This window comes from Macaca nemestrina, chromosome 2 (assembly GCF_043159975.1).
Source record: "Macaca nemestrina isolate mMacNem1 chromosome 2, mMacNem.hap1, whole genome shotgun sequence".
Classification (NCBI taxonomy): Eukaryota; Metazoa; Chordata; class Mammalia; order Primates; family Cercopithecidae; genus Macaca; species Macaca nemestrina.
The window spans coordinates 90,944,020-90,956,984 of record NC_092126.1 but is presented as its reverse complement, the minus strand read 5'-3'; the positions used below and the strand labels follow the sequence as shown (position 1 = coordinate 90,956,984).

The 12,965-nt window shown below is 37.3% G+C and overlaps 1 long non-coding RNA gene across 1 annotated transcript in view; it reads right to left on the bottom strand.

The window, feature by feature from the left end:
* LOC105489982 (uncharacterized) overlaps positions 1-3,337 on the bottom strand; it is a 47,934-nt gene extending 44,597 nt beyond the window's left edge. Inside the window, exon 1 of the long non-coding RNA XR_011619378.1 lies at positions 3,238-3,337. This is a non-coding gene — a long non-coding RNA (uncharacterized lncRNA). The remainder of the gene's footprint in view (positions 1-3,237) is intronic.
* Between the last annotated feature and the right edge of the window lie 9,628 nt (positions 3,338-12,965).

Genomic DNA, 12,965 nt, shown 5'->3' with positions numbered 1-12,965 from the left:
CAAACTAAAAGGCAGCAGTGATGCTAAGGGCAAGCATAACCTGTTTCATAATAGTAGGGGTGGGAGTTAGTGCTACAGGGGAACGTTATGGAGGTCTGGAGGAAGAGAAAGGAAAGACAAAATAAGAGGAAAGTTATTGAATTCATTAAATATGACAGTCACCATAACATCAATCCTAAGAGGACACCTATGATAGCCTGAAAAATGCCCCCACCAACATGTATGTATTTGAATCCCTGGAATCTGTAAATGTTACCTTACTTGGAAAAAAAGTCTTTCTGAATGTGCCTAAGTTAAGGATCTTGAGATGACGAGATAATTCTTGATTATCTGAGTGGGTCCTAAATGTTATTACAAATGTCCATATAAGAGGAAGACAGAGATCTTTCACAGGCAGAAAGGAGAAGGCAATGTAAAGACAGAAGCAGAGGTTAGAGGGATGTGACCACAATCCAAGGATCACCTGCAGCCACAATAAGCTGGAAGAGTCAAGAAATGATCCTACCCCAAAGTCTCTGGAGGGTGTGTAGTCCTGTTGACATCTTGATTACAGCCTAGTGATACTGACTTTGGACTTCTGGCCTCCAGAACTGGGAGCATAAATTTCTGTTTTTTTTAAGGTTGCAAGTTTGTAGTAATTTGTTACAGCAGTCACAGGAAACTACTACAACATCTAACGTATCCCCATTTCTTAAGGAAGAAAAAAATAAAATGAAAGTTAAGAAAGAGTCACCAAATTAGCCAAGTTATCATAGATAATTACTGGCAGAGGTGGGAATCAAACCAAAGTCTGAAAAACTTCAAAGCTGCTTAAAGCTGCTTAGTTTTTCTCATCCAGCATAAACAGGGGTTGGGGGAGGGGGGAAAAATCCCTATTTAAACCAAATTCTCTTTTATTGTATCAATGTGGCACTGTTCTGTGGGCTGAGACACTATAACTGGATTGTCCCCTACAGCAAAATAAAAATAGAGATTTCAATTAGTTGACTGAGTAATTTAAGTAGACCTGTAGGCCTCGCTCATGATTACACCCTAAAGTAGCAAACTACATAAATAACCTTTTAAATAACACTTTAATTGTAGATATCCAACCAATGACCTTGCCAATTCTGCTTCCCCCATTTTGTATTTCTTTATAAATGTCAAGTGAGAAATGAACAATTTTCTTTCAGCTTCTTGAAGCATGACTTGTCCGTCTATTAGGCATTCACCAATAGTACATAGTAGTAAGACCATGCTATATGCCAGGACCTGTTTTATATGTTTTTATTTTTTATTCTTGTGGGCACATAGGAGGTATATATATTTATTCTTGTGGGCACATAGAAAGGGTATATGAGATGTTTTAATTCAGATATGCAATATAAAATAAGCACATCATGGAGAATGGGGTATCCATCCCCTCAAGCATTTATCCTTTGAATTACAAACAATCCTATTACACTCTTTGAGTTATTTTAAAATGCACAATTAAGGTATTATTGATTATAGTCACCGTGTTGTGCTATCAAATAGTAGGACTTATTCCTTCTTTGTATTTTTTGTACCCGTTAATCAACCCCACTTCCCCTAAAGCCTCCCAACACCTTCCCAGCCGCTGGTAAACATCCTTCTACTCTCTCTGTCATTGAGTTTAGTTGTTTTGATTTTTAGATCCCACAAATAAATGAGAACACGCAATGTTTGTCTTCCTGTTCCTGGCCTATTTTATGTAACGTAATGATCTCTAGCTCCATCCATGTTTTTGCAAATGACAGGATCTCGTTCTTTTTATGGCTGAATAGTACTCCATTTTGCGTATGTACCACATATGTTAGTTTACTTAAAGTCAAACATTCCTGCACTTCTTGGATTTACACTTTAGTACGGGATTTTAAAAAGCAAAAGAAAACAACCAAGAAACAAGATAAATATTTAAGATATTTAGCATTATATTTTGAAAATAAATGCTAAGGAGAAAAATAAAGCCAACGGAGATGAGAAATGGGAGAAGTAAGGGTAGAGGGTGGTTGTGAAAAGCAACCAAGGAAGGTCTCTGTGAGAGGACTTGAAGAGGGTGAGAGAACAAGCCACAGGGCATTTGGGGAAAACACAGTCCAGGCAGATGAATGAGACAACTTGACGATGCTGAGAAGAGAAAAGTGGAGCAGAAGACATGAGATCAGAGAGGTAGTTGGAGGTCAGTCTATGTACAGGACCTTGGAAGGCCAAGGGGGGGGGACTTTGGATTTTATCCTGAGTGAGATGGAAAGCCACTAAAGGGTTTTGAGCTGACATAATCTGGTTTACCTTTAAAAAGATAGCTCAGGGGATCTGGTAAAGAATAGTAGGCTATTCCGAAGTTCATGATTATACATGGTTGGAGAAAAAAGGCAGATTATTCTCTTTCCTCTTTATCTTGAAGTTGTCTCACCACTGAGTCTCAGAGACACTGATGATTCCAGGTACTACACTCTACTTTACTTTTGCCCTTTTTGATTTTCATAATGAAGCTCAAAACACAAATTACTTACTTTACTTTTGCCCTTTTTGATTTTTAAAATGAAACACAAAACACAAATGACCTACACAGTTAAATGTCTTGCAGCAATATTGCATATCTTTATCTGAAGAGAAGCAAAACAGAAAAAAAATTCAGTTTTTTGAAAGCTGGCCTTTTCTGAATGCCCTAAATTTTATATAGCCTGAGCCAACAAGAACAGCTTTGATTTTGCTTTCTTTAATGTTCTGAGAATCCTTTAAAAATTATAAATACAGTGTTCATTCCATCTTTCTACTTCACCAAGGACCCTTACACCAAATAAATTTGTAGCTTACAATTTCCCTTAGGTATAAATATGTGTAAATCCAGAATTTCATTAAGTATTAGTATTATTGTTTGGGGAGGTTTTTTGGTTTTGTTTTGTTTTGTTTTGTTTTTGGTAGAGATAGGGTCTCACCATGTTGCCCAGGCTGATCTCAAACTCCTGGCCTCAAGTGATCTTCCCCCCTCAGCCTCCCTTAGCAGTGGGATTGCAGACAAGAACCACCAACTATTAGTATTATTTTAATACATGATATGAACTCTCCACAAATGGAATGTGAAACAGGGAACAAAGAAGAACAGAAGAAAGGCCAAGAGTGTTGAGGAGAAGGAAATGGGACAGGGAGGGGCAGGTGCATACCAAGATTCCAAAGTGCTGTATCTCATATCACTTATCTATGTGGTTTATGTTCCATAAGCGCTTTCATCTCTACCTGCTAGCAGCTTCATCGGTGGTAGACGCAGTACCCAGCAATTGTTAACCAATCTCCTGGATGTCTATCATGTACAATCTCTCCAGCTTCAGTGACAAAAACATCTCAGAAGATTTGGAAATCTAGTTTGGAGACAAATTTGAAAATCAGGATGACAATTTTAAACTATCTTGGGAATTCTGGGTTATACTGAGTAGCTCTCATGTTGGAACTCAAACCATTCGGACCAGATTTTATCCCTTCTTCTTCTTCTCAATAAGGCAAACTATACAAGTACCATTTTTAGGACAGTGCTTCTTACTCAAGAGAAGAACATGACAAGTTACTTCATGGATAGATAAACACAATCATAAAGGATTGTTCAAACTCAGTTTAACAGCGTTCCTGTAACCCAAGTCAGTTTGATTCTGCATGTGAGAAGGAACTTCTGTCTCTTTTATCTTTCACCTGTGTCAGATTTTGCAACTTCAGAAATGCTTTTGTAAATGAGGATTCCAAAATGCCCTTACAGTAAAACAAGATTTTTCTTTGTTTTTTCATTTTTACTGAGTAGAAAATTTTAAATAATCTATTTTTGGCTCTTATTTTAAAATCCCATTTTCTGCCTGCATGTGAAAGAAAATATTTAAATGTTGGAAATTTTGCATTGCCACTTTTTTTCGATTTTTCTCTGACAGCACAGCTAGCGTTGTTTCCTTCCATACTGCCTTCATTTATCATGAATACTTGCTGTGTTTATTCTAAGAATCCAGGAAACAAACTGAAAGAACAAATCAAAAAGGAAATAGGAGTTGATCTTAGTAAACAATCCTACGCTCTATTAGCACCTAATAACAATAGCACTGGGATTCCCCAGTGGATGTGTGTGTGTGTGTGTGTGTGTGTGTATGTGTGTGTTTAGACCCTAAGAAATAGAGTTGGTTTGCAAGTAACAGAAAGGTTGTCAAGGGGTCAAAACCGTGCACTTCAGCTTGTGAGACAGACTCCAAATTTGGAAATAGAATTTTATGCTTTTTGACTCTTAAATTGTATTTTCATGGATATGAGGGTTTTGATATGAATAAAACATCAAACACAAGAAACCTAAAAAAAGGGATGTGAGGAGAGTCTTTCATTACTACGTTAGTTGAAATGCCTTGTGATAACAGTGAGAAAAATGGCAAAATGTTCAGTATTTTGCTAAATATCTGGCACACTGTGACTAATGCAGCATTCATGAAGGTTAACACCACAATCTCTAGGGGAATATCGCTTGGGTCTGAATCCCAGCTTTCCAATTCACTAGCTTTGTGACTTTGAGCAAATCATTTAATGTGGCAAAATTTTAGTTTCATTATCTGTGAGATGGAAACAATAATACTTACCTCAAGGAGTTATTAAGACAATTAAATGAGTAATGAGTCATTGAGGCAAGGAAATGGGTAACGATATATAAGAAGCTTAGGATAGTACTTTGGCACACAGTTAGCACTCTCCAAACAAAAACTACGGCTTTTCTTAGATGTAAGAAAATATAGATAAAGTTGTGTCTTCTTTGATGTTAAAAGTTATGGGCTTACAAAATTAAAGTAATAAATGGAGAAAAGACGGTCTTTTCAACAAATGGTACTGGAATAAGTAGACATCAATAACAACGACAACAACAACAACAACAAACAAAAACAAAGACAAAAACAAAAACAAAACACCTTAACCTAAGCTTCACACTTTATTACAAAAATTAACTCCAAATGAATTATGGGCTTAAATGTAAAATGTTAAACTGTAAAACTTTTAGGAAAAAAATTTGCAGGATCTAAGCATAGACAAAAGAGTGCATAGACTTGAACCATAAAAGAAAAAATTGGGCCACGTGCAGTGGCTCATGCTTGTAATTCCAGCACTTTGGGAGGCTGAGATAGGTGGATCACTTGAGGCCAGGAGTTCAAGACCAGGCTGGCCAATATGGCAAAATCCCATCTCTACTAAAAATACAAAATTAGGCAGACATGGTGGCACACACCTGTAATCCCAGCTACTCAGGAGGCTGAAACATGAGAATCACTTGAACCCAGGAGATGGAGGCTTCAGTGAGCTGAGATTGTGCCACTGCACTCCCGCCTGGGTGACAGAGTAAGACTCTGTCATAAACAAACAAACAAAAATAGAAAGAAAAAAAATTGATCACTTTAATCTCAATAAAACTTCAAGCCATTTGAATTCTAAAAAGCTCTTGAGAGGAAGAAAAAAGCCAGGTGCAGAGGCTTATGCCTGTAATCCCAAGATCTGGGAGTCAGGAGAATTGCTTGAACCAAGGAGTGTGAGATCAGCTTGGGCAACATGATGAGACCCAGCCTCTACAAAATATTTTTTAAAAATTAGCTCCGTGTGGTGTTAAATGCCTGTAGTTCCAGCTACTTGGGAGGCTGAGGTGGGAGGATTGCTTGAGTTCACAAGGTTGAGAAGCTGAGACTATAGTTAACCTTGAGCCGTAATTGCATGACTACACTCCAGCCTAGGCAACAGAGCAACAGAGCAAGACAAAAAAAAAAAAAAAAAAAAAAAAAAAAAAAAAGAGAGAAAAAGAAAAGACAAGTTACCCACTGGGAGAAAATATTTTGAAACTACATACCTGAAAAAGGATTAGTAACGAGAATACATAAAGAACTCTCAAAACTCAACAGTAAAAAACAACAGCAATAAATAATCCAATTAGAAAATGGGCAGAAGACACATACAAACATTTAGCCAAAGGGGCTAGAGAGATGATATTCACGTAAGCCGAAATTAGGTTCAATCTCATTAACCATTAGGGAAATGCAAAGTAAAATCCCAATAAGATATTACTCTATACCGATCAGAATAGCTAAATTAAAAAAGAGTGACAGCAGCAAATGCTGGTGTATAGAAATGCAGAGCAACAGGATCACTCATATATGGCTGCGGGGGTAGAGGAGGATGTAAAATGGTACAGCCACTGTGGAAAATAGTTTGGACGTTTTGTCCAAAACTAAATGTGCAAATACCATATGACTCAGCAATTGCTCTCCCAGACATTTAACCCAGACAAATGAAAACTTATTTTCACATAAAAACCTGTATATGAAAGTTTCTAACAGCTTTTTTCATAGTAACCAAGAACTGTAAACAACTCAGATTTCTTTCAATGAGTGAATGGTTAAATTGCAGTACATCCATACTAGAGAATACTACTCAGCAATAAAAATGAATAAACAATTGATATACACTTCAACTTTGATGAATCTCCAGGGAATTACACTGAGAAAAAAAAATACCAAAATGTCACATACTGGATGATTCCATTTATAAGACACTTTTGAAATCACAAAACTTTAGAAATGAAGAACCAGTTAGTTGTTGCCAAGGGTCAGGAACAGGTAAGGAGAAATAAGGTGAGTATGACTACCAGGGTACAAGAGGGACCCTCTGGTGGTGAGGAAACTGTTTTGTGTCTTGACTGTATCAACATCAAGATCCTGGTTGTAATATTTACTACAGTTTTGAAAAATGTTACCATTGGGAGTCACTGTGTAAAGAGTGTTACCTCTCTGTAATATTTCCTACAACTGCATGTCAGTATAGTTATTTCATAATAAAAATGTTAATTTTAAGAACAGTTAGGGGACTGAAAGATTGTTTTTAAAAAATCTTCAACTCTACCTATCAGAACTGCAACTATACCCATTCCAACAGAAAATATAGTCCATTTTTCAAGACTTTCCCCCTCAACCATTGGGCATTCTGTCCTCATCAAGAAAGTCTTCCTTATTCTAATCTAAGTTGCTTATGCTTTGTCAGCTTATTTTTTCTGAATCCAGTCAGAGAGAAAATGTCACCATCCTCAGAATATCCCTTCTTCTATAGGAAATTATGTTTCAAAACAGAAATGACTTAATTTTACTTTTTAGCTGATATTTTATGAGCTGAATCTCTGATTCATCTGCTCAACTGATAGCACTTCATAGTCTTTGGTTTCCTTGGTGCTAGAAGAAGAAAAGAGACCAATCAAAAGCCTAGATAACTGCTTTTAGCTTTTCCTCTTTTAAGGAAAGGTGAATGACAACCCTTCAACAGGGGTTGTCAGACTCCCCGTACAGGAGCATTCCTACTGGCATCAGGTAGGTGTCGCTCGGGGTCAGAGGAGGAGGAAGGAGCAGGCACTCATCTTTTCTATTCTCCAGCCTCCTGGAATGACATCTCCAGGTGAGGGAGCAAACTAGATGAATAGGGCCTGAAGTGAACCCCCAGAAATCTGCAGCAACCCTACAGATGAGGGACCTGACCATTAAAGAAAAACAAAGAGAAAGCATTTAAAAACAACAGCATCAACAACAACAACAACAAGTCCCCATAAAAATCTCATTCAAGGGTAAGCAGCCTCAAAGATCAAAAATAGGCAAAATCAGGAAGATGAGAAAGAATCAATGAAAATGCTGAAAACCCAAGAAGCCAGAGTGCCTTTTCTCCTCCGAATGAGCACAACATCTCTCCAGCAAGAACATAGAACTGGACGGAGGATCAGATGGATGAGCTGAAGGAAGTAGGCTTCAGAAGGTGGGTAATAACAAACTCTGCTGAGCTAAAGGAGCATGTTCTAATCTAATGCAAAGAAGCTAAGAGCCTTGATAAAAGGACATGAGATTAAAGAGAGCTGCTAACTAGAATAACCAGCTTAGAGAGGAACATAAATGACCTGATGGAGCTGAAAAACACAGCATGAGGACTTCATGAAGTATACACAAGTATCAATAGCTGAATCAATCAAGCAGAAGAAAGAATATCAGAGTTTGAAGACCATCTTGCTGAAATAAGGCAGGCAGACAACATTAGAGAAAGAATGAAAAGGAATGAACAAAACCTTTAGGAAATATGGAACTATAAAAAAAGACCAAACCTACAATTGGTTGGAGTACCTGAAAGAGACAGAGAGAATGAAAACGAGTTGGAAAACACACTTCAGAATATTATCCAGGACAAACTTCCCCAACCTAGCAAGACAGGCCAACATTCAAATTGAGGAAATACAAAGAACACCACTAAGATACTCCACAAGAAGATCAACCCCAAGATGCATAATCATCAGATTCTCCAAGGTCGAAACGAAGGAAAAAATGTTAAGGGCAGCCAGAGAGAAAGCCCAGGTCACCAAAAAAGGGAAGCCCATCAGACTAACAGTGGATATCTCAGCAGAAACCCTACAAGCCAGAAGAGAGTTGGGGTCAATATTCAACATTCTTAAAGAAAATAATTTTCAACCCAGAAATTCATATGCAGCCAAACTAAGCTTTATAAGTAAAGGAGAAATAAAATCCTTTTCAGACAAGCAAATGATGAGGGATTTCATCACCACTAGGCCTGCCTTTTAAGAGCTTCTAAAGGAAGTACTAAATATGGAAAGGAAAAACTGGTACCAGCCACTGCAAAAACACACCAAAATATAAAGATCAGTGACACTATGAAGAAATCACATCAACTAGTGTGCAAAATAACCAGCTAGCATAATGACAGGATCAAATTCACACATCACAATATTAACCTTAAATGTAAATAGGCTAAATGCCCCAATTAAAACACACAGACTGGCAAATTGGATAAAGAGTCAAGACCGGTCAGTGTGCTGTATTCAAGAGACCCCTCTCACATGCAAAGACACATATAGGCTCAAAACAAAGGGATGGAGGAAAATCTACCAAGCAAATGGAAAACAAAAAAAAAGCAGGTGTGCAATACTAGTATCCGATAAAACAGACTTTAAACCAACAAACATCAAAAAAGACAAAGAAGGGCATTATATAATGGTAAAGTGATCAACAAGAAGAGCTAACTATCCTAAATATATATGCACACAATACAGGAGCACCCAGATTCATTAATGAAGTCCTTAGAAACCTACAAAGAGAGTTAGACTCCCACACAATAATAGTGGGAGATTTTAACACCCCACTGTCAATATTAGACAGATCAATGAGACAGAAAATTAACAAGGATATTCAGGACTTGAACTCGGCTCTGGATCACGTGGACTTAATAGACATCTGCAGAACTTTCCACCCCAAATCAACAGAATATATATTCTTCTCAGTAATACATGGCACTTGTTCTAAAAGCGGCCACATAATTGGAAGTAAAACACTCCTCAGCAAATGCAAAAGAACTGAAATCATAACAGTCTCTCAGACCATAGTGTAGTCAAATTAGTACTCAGGATTAAGGAACTCACTCAAAACCACACTAATAAATGGAAATTGAATAACCTGCTCCTGAATGACTCCTGGTAAATAATGAAATTAAGGCAGAAATCAGGAAGTTCTTTGAAACCAACGAGAACGAAGAGACAATGTACCAAAATCTCAGGGACACAGCTACAGCAGTGTTAAGAGGGAAATTTATAGCAGTAAATGCCTGCATCAGAAAGCAGGAAAGATCTTAAATCCACATCCTAACATCACAATTAAAAAAACTAGAGAAGCAAGAGTAAACAAATCCAAAAGCTAACAGAAGACAAGAAATAACTAAGATCAGAGCAGAACTGAAGGAGATAGACACAAAACACCCTTCAAAAAATCAATGAATCCAGGAACTGTTTTTTTGAAAAAAATTAACAAAATAGACCTCTAGCTACACTAATAAAGAAAAAAAAAGAGGAGAATCAAATAGACACATTAGAAAATGATAAGAAGACATCACCACTGATCCCACAGAAATACAAACTACCACCAGAGAATACTATAAACACCTCTATGCAAATAAACTAGAAAATCTAGAGAAAATGGATAAATTCCTGGACACATACACTCTCCTAAGACTAAACCAGGAAGAAGCCAAATCCCTGAATACACCAATAACAAGTTCTGAAATTGAGGCAGTAATTAGTAGCCAACAAACCAAGAAAAGCCCAGGACTAGTCAGATTCACAACCAAATTCTACCAGAGGTAAAACAAGAAGCTGATACCATTCCTTTGGAAGCTATTCCAAACAATTGAAAAGGAAGGACTCCTCCTTAACTCATTTTATGAGGCCAGCATCATCCTGATACCAAAACCTGGCAGAGACACACACAAACACACAAAACTTCCGGCAAATATCCCTGATGAACTTCAATGAGAAAATCCTCAATAAAGTACTAGCAAATCGAATCCAGCAGCACATCAAAAAGCTTATCCACCATGATCAAGTTGGCTTCATCCCTATAATGCAAGGCTGTTTCAACATACACAAATCAATAAACATAATTCATCACATAAACAGAACTAATGACAAAAACCACATGATTATCTCAATAGATGCAGAAAAGGCCTTCGGTAAAATTCAATATCCCTTCATGTTAAAAACTCCCAATATACTAGGTATCAATAGAACTTATCTCAAAATAATAAGAGTTATTTATGACAAACCCACAGCTAATATCATACTGAATGGGCAACAGCTGGAAGCATTCCCTTTGAAAACCAGCACAAAACAAGGATGCCCTCTTTCACCACTCCTATTCAACATAGTATTGGAAGTTCTGGCCAGGACAATCAGGCAAGAGAAAAAATAATGGTATGCAAATAGGAAGAGAGGAAATCAAATTGTCTCTGTTTGCAGATGACATGATTCTGTATTTAGAAAACCCCATTACCTCAGCCCAAAAACTCCTTAAGCTGATAAGCAACTTTAGCAAAGTCTCAGGATACAAAATCATTGTGCAAAAATCATGAGCATTCCTATACACCAACAAGAGACAAGCAGAGAGTCAAATCATAAATGAACTCGCATTCACATTTACTACAAAGAGGACAAAATACCTAGGAATACAGATAACGAGGGACGTAAAGGACCTCTTTATGGAGAACTACATACCACTTGTCAAGGAAATAAGAGAGGACACAAACAAACGTAAAAACATTCCATCCTCATGGATAGCAAGAATCAATATCATGAAAATGGCCATACTGCCCAAAGTAACTTATAGATTAAATGCTATTCCCATCAAACTACCACTGACATTCTTCAAAGAATTAGAAAAACTACTTTAAATTTCATATGGAACCAAAAGGGCCCATACAGCCAAAACAATCATAAGCAAAAGAAGAAAGCTGGAGGCATCACACTACCTGACTTCAAACTATACTATAAGGCTATAGTAACCAAAACAGCATGGGGTACTGGTACCAAAACAGACATATAGACAAATGGAACAGAACAGAGACCTCAGAAATAACACCACACATCTACAACCATCTGATCTTTGACAAACCTGACAAAAGCAAGCAATGGGGAAAGGATTCCCTATTTAGTAAATGATGCTGGGAAAATCGGCTAGCTATATCCATAAAACTGAAACTGGACTCCTTCCTTACACCTTATACAGAAATTAACTCAACATGGATTAAAGAGTTAAATGTAAAGCCCCAAACCAAACACACACACACACACACACACACACACACACACACACACACACACAAAATAACTCAAGAAGAAAACCTAAACAATACCATAATACCATTCAGGACACAGGCATGGGCAAAGATTTCATGACAAAAGGGCCAAAAGCAACCGCAACAGAACCTAAAATTGACAAATGGGATCTCATTAAACTAAAGAGTTTCCACACAGCAAAAGAAACTATCATCAGAATGAATATTCAACCCACAGAATGGGAGAAAATGTTTGCAATCTACCCATCTGACAGTGGTCTAATATCCAGAATCTACAAGGTACTTAAACAAATTTACGAGAAAAAAACAACTCCATCAAAAAATGGCCAAAAGACATGAACAGACACTTCTCAAAAAAAGACATTTGTGTGGCCAAGAAACATGAAAAAAAGCTCAACATCACTGATCATTAGAGAAATACAAATCAAAACCACATAGAGATACCATCTCATGCCAGTCGAAATGACAATTATTAAAAAGGAAACAATAGATGCTGTTGAGGCTGTGGAGAAATAGGAATGCTTTTACACTGTTGGAGGGAATGTAAATTAGTTCAACCATTGTAAAAGACAGTGTGGCAATTCCTCAAGGATCTAGAACCAGGACTACCATTTGACCCAGCAATCCCATTACTGGGTATATACCCAAATGAATGTAAATCATTCTACTATAAAGACACATGCACATGTATGTTTACTGCAGCACTATTTACAATAGCAAAGACATGGAACCAACCCAAATGCCCATCAATGATAGACTGGACAAAGAAAACATGGTATATATACACTATGGAATACTATGAGCCATAAAAATCAATGAGATTATGTCTTTGCAGGGGTGTGGATGAAGCTGGATTTCATCATCCTCAGCAAATGTATGCAGGAACAGAAAACCAAACATCCTATGTTCTCACTCATAAGTGGGAATTGAACATTGAGAACACATGGACACAGGGAGGGGAACAACACACACCGAGGCCTGTCAAGGGGTCGAGGGGCAAGGGGAATAGAGCATCAGGACAAACAGCTAATGCATGCAGGGCTTAAAACATTGATGATAGGTAGATAGGTGCAGCAAACCACTATGACACACATATACCTATGTAACAAACCTGCACATTCTGCACATGTATCCCAGGACTTAAAGTAAAATAATTAAAAAGTAAAATTAAAATTAAAACTTAAAGTTGTGATCTAGCGTGAAATAATTGTGATTTCAACTGGGTGTTTTTTAAGGCAGGAAATAGTTTATTGTTTTCCTTAGGCTACAAGCTAAAAATGGAAGTGGGGACTGATTTATAAAGA